General features: G+C 43.7%; 1 pseudogene; it reads right to left on the bottom strand.

Annotated features, from left to right (window-relative positions):
* Window positions 1–2,147: 2,147 nt before the first annotated feature.
* LOC108281768 lies at window positions 2,148–3,299 on the bottom strand (annotated as a pseudogene).
* Window positions 3,300–4,805: the final 1,506 nt, after the last annotated feature.

Below are 4,805 nucleotides of genomic sequence, written 5' to 3'. Positions count from 1 at the left end.
GTCAATACGGCTGTTGAAACTTGTATATGCTTCATGAAGTTCTCATGTTATGTTTTTAGCTCCAACACTTCACTTATATTCCTCTCTAAGTTATTTATTCTCATTAGCATTTCATCAAATCTTTTTTCAAGGTTCGTAGTTTCTTTGCATTGGGTTAGAACATGTTCTTTTAGCTCACAGAAGTTTCTTATTACCCACCTTCTGAAGCCTGATTCCGTCAATTCATCACACTCATTCTCCATCCAGCCTTGTTCCCTTGCTGGTGAGGAGTTGTGATCCCTTGTAGGAGGAGAGGCGTTCTGGTTTCGGGTGTTTTCATCCTTTTTGCACTGGTTTCTTCCCATCTTTGTGCATTTATCCACTTGTTGTCTTTGTAGTTATTGACTTTCAGATTGGGTCTCTCAGTGGATGTCCAGTTTGTTCATGATGAAGTTATTTCTTTCTGTTTCTTAGTTTTCCTTCTAACAGGCCCCTCTGCTGTAGTACTGCTGAGGTCCACTTCATGCCCTGCTTGCCTGGGGATCACCTGCAGCGGCTGCAGAACAGTAAACGTTGCTGCCAGTTTCTTCTTCTGCTATCCTTGTCCCTGAAAGATACCCACCTGATGTTAGTCTGAGCTCTCCTTTATGAGGTGACTCTTTGGATATACGGGGGTCAGAGAGCTGCTAGAGGAGACAGTTTGTCCTTTATAGGAGCTCAAGTGCTGAGCTGTGAGCTCCATTGTTCATTCAGAGATGCTGGGCAGGTATGTTTAAGTCTGCTGCAGCAGAACTCATAAACCCCCATTTTTTTCCCCCAGGTGCTCTGTCCCAGGGAATTAGGGCTTTATTTATGAGTTTCTGTTGTGCTGCTGCCTTTTTTCAGGGCTGCCCTGCCTAGCAAGGAGGCAGCCTAGTCACTGTCTGCCTGCAGAGGCTTTGCTGAGCTGCTGTGGGCTTTGCCCAGCTGCTGTGTGAACTTCCCTGCAGTCCTGTTTATATGGGTGTAGTTAGAAATGCCTCGGCAATGGCGGCCCACCTCTGTAATGGCGGACTCTCTCTGTAATGGCAGGCTGCCTTGGCAATGGTGGGCTGCCTCGGCAACAGCGGGCTGCCTCAGCAATGGTGGACTACCTCCATAGTGGTGGAGTGCTATGGTAGTAGCAGACGCCCCTCCACCACAGAGCTGGACCGTCCTGGCTTCAGCTGTGCTTGCTTTGAAACTCTCAATCCAGAGCATTTCAGATTGCTGCTTTTTGGTGGGGGTGGGACCAGCCGAGCCTGATCACCTGGCTCCCTGCCTCAGAGCCTTTATTTTATTTTATTTTTTAGTTGAACGGTCTACGGTCTCCCAGGTGTTCCAGTCGCCTGTTGAAAAGGTGCCGGGATCTGTGTGATTTCCCGTGTGGTGACCCACTGCACCAGCTGAAACAGCCACACTGAGATTCATGGCGCTTTTTTGCCCGGTAATCTCCTGGCCTGGCTCCCTGTTTCAGTCTCCTTGTCTATCAGTTGAATGGGCAGCTCTGTCTTCCCGGAGCTCCAATCACCAGCTAAAATGGTGCCTGGACCCGTGTATTTTGTATGGTGGACAGCTGCACCGGGGCACCAGCTGAAACAGCCGCGCCGGCCAAAACAGCCGCGCCGGCCAAAACAGCCATGCTGGTGACCCATGGGGCTCCTCCACCTGGGAATCTCCTGGTCTGTGGGTAATAAAAATCCATCTGGAAATGCGGCATTCACTCACCCTCTGCGCTTTCGCTGGGAGCTCCAATCCTGAGCTGCTCCTAATTGGCCATCATCTGTCAATCCCTTTTATAAGGGCACCTAGTCCAATTCATGAGGGCAAATTCCTCATGACTAAATCACCTCTCAAAGGCCTCATCTACCAGTACCGTATTGAGGATTAAGTTTCCATAAAAATTTTGGAAAGGAAAAAAAGCCTTTAAACCATAGCAGTCATGCACATAAGGAACATTCAAAATTTTGCCAACTATTAGAGTTTATTGCATATTTATTATGGCCAGATTTTCTTCTAGGACCTCACATACTTAATCTTATTTAATTCCTACAAACTCCTTTTTTTTTTCAAGATTTCTTTTATTATATCTAGAAAGACACTGTTATAGCCAAAATCAGTAATGACATTAAAAAAAACTTCCATGCTTTTCAATATGCAAATATATTTCTTCCAAGAGTTGCCCTGGTATGATTTCAAGTGTTTGTGTTAACTTCTTTTCTGGAAAATTCCTTTTCTTAGTTGTTGTGTTCTTGAAGAGCCTAGGCCATGAATAGCTTGCCTAAGTTTTGGGCAGTGAACTCCTTGATGTTCTGGCAGTAAGTGTTTATCTGCCGTGCAATGAGCAGTGAGTCCATCCTGACAGGGGGCTATGGCTATTTGAAAAGTTTGGACAGGTTCTCCTCCAGGAGCAGGGATTCTCCTCAGCTCTGGTGCTGTATAGTCTCCTGCTGGTGATGCTGCTGATACTGATGTTTCTGCTGCTGCTGTTTACTAATACTCCTCATGTATGTGTTGTATTTAACTATATCTTGCCTCATTTTATCCACTCTATCCATCAGCAACTGTAGATTCTTCCCCAAATGATTGCTGCTGGCAAGACTGAAGAATTCATGTTTATCTGCTAAGCTGACTTCTTTTCAAGTTCCCACATTAGGACATTGATCAGATTTAAATTTTAATTACAATCGGCACTTCTTCAAACATGTACTCAGAGGTGATACTGCCTTTTTCAATGCTTCAGGGGAAAATTCCTTCTCTTTATAAACTTCCATCAGTTTAGGAGTCAGTTTGTATGCCTTTAGTGAGAGAGACCCTTGGGCAGTTTTTATGGCATCATAAATGAGAACAACAGATTCTTCAATGGCATGCTGGTAACTGAACTGAGAGTCCAGGAGCACCCAGGTAATGAATGAACCATAGAATGTGGACTGGTACCAGCCTACATGAAGGTGATCAGTGTTTACATGGCAAAGGCTCTGCATCATTTCCATCTGACATTGGACTTCATCAAAGTCAGCATCATATTCTGTGTGCTGAGGGAAAGGAAAGCAGTTAGTAATTTCAAGCCGATCTTCTACAACCAGGTCTAAAAGCACTCCTTGAACAACTTCAGTTCTTTGTCCTTCTTGATAATGTTTGATTATCTTTAATACCACAAGGACGTCTATCTGCACTTGCTTCATGGCTGAATCTCTGGAGCCACCTTTGCCTTTACCTTTGCCTTTGCCTTTCCCTGATGCACTGGCTGTGGGACTGGAAGAGGTGGCAGTAAAGCCAGAGCCTTCCTTGCGGGACGCCATCTTTCCAAGCAGACAAGAAGAAAGAGAATCCCTACAAATTCTAACAACAAAGTACTATTTTACAGATAAGGAGGCCAGGGCTCAAAGTCTGGGCCCTATGACTTGTGCCTTTGGAACCTTACATTCTCCATTTGTCCCCCCTATTTTATAGGCAGCTATTTCTCATCTCTTTTTTCAGTCCTTTTTCTTCTCAGTCTCTACACGTGGAAGGGTGTGTCCTTGGTCCTCTCCTTTTCTCTGTGTATTGTCCCTCCTTGGGCTGTTATGGCTTTTAAATATACTTACAAATCGTGTAGGCAAAATAATTCTTTTTTTTCCAATTACTGGTGATATCCTCTGCCTCTCCAGCCATTCACAATAATCTCCATCTAGATGCCTGACAGGTTTTCAACTCTTATTATGTCCTTCTTGACATCTTCCCCTGAAACCGCTCACTGTACTCCTACTCCAGTTTTCCTCATCTTGGTCCATGGCTCTGCCATTTATTCAGTTCAGTACAAAAACCTAGGAGTCATCATTCATTTCCCTCTTTTTCCTTTTTTTTTTTTTCTATATTCAGTCTACCAACAACTTCTTTGGGCTCTGTCTTCAAAGTTTATCCCAAATCTGCACACTTCTCAGCATATTTATCATGTCCACTCTAGTATATGGCACCATCAACTCTCACCTGGACTACAGCAAGACTCATATATCTGCTTCCACTGATTCTCCTGATAGTCTCCTCTCTGCATACAGACAGAGCAAGCTTTCTAAACTGTAAAATTGGAACATGTAATTTTCTTTTTCAAAGGCCCTCCGTAGTGGCTTCCCATTACACTTAGAACAAATCAGAATGTCTTGTGATGTCACAGGGTCTCTGTGCCCTGCCTTGCCTATGCTTCCAGCCTCAACTCATTTCCAATAGCTGGCTAGGTGTGCTCTGACCATTCTGCCTTCTTGCTGCACTTCGAATGTGCCAAGATCCTCCTCACCTCAGCTCTTCACACATGCTGTACTTCTGTCTGAAATGCACTTCCTCAGACTTTTATATGGCTTGATCTCACATCATTCATATTTTGCTCAAATGCCACCTCCTCAAAGACTGTCTTTGACCAATATATCTAAAACTGCACCCACAGCTCTGCCCAAGGTTGTAGGAAGACCTTCTCCTTCTTTAGTACTTTTTATAGCATTTGTCACGATCCAAAACTATATCCTTTTTATATACTTCCTTACTTTCATATTGCCTGTCTCTCCCATCAGAATATAAGCATCCTGAAGGCAGGAAGATGAACCATCTAGTTCACTTCTATATCCCTAGTGCCCAAAACAATCAGTGAAATATAGTATAAATAAAGAATGACACAATGAAAGAAAGAAAGAAAGAAAATGAGTTCTTTCCAATTGTGATTCTGTTTGATTCCATCTGGCTATGCTGACTCTTCATTGTGTGTAACGTTTTGCTTGTAGCAACAAAAAATTGGCAACAACCTACATGTCTGTCAATAAAGGACTATTAATAAATTA

Source organism: Cebus imitator, unplaced genomic scaffold (genome assembly GCF_001604975.1).
Source record: "Cebus imitator isolate Cc_AM_T3 unplaced genomic scaffold, Cebus_imitator-1.0 Scaffold11, whole genome shotgun sequence".
Classification (NCBI taxonomy): Eukaryota; Metazoa; Chordata; class Mammalia; order Primates; family Cebidae; genus Cebus; species Cebus imitator.
This window is presented reverse-complemented; position numbering and strand designations above follow the sequence as displayed.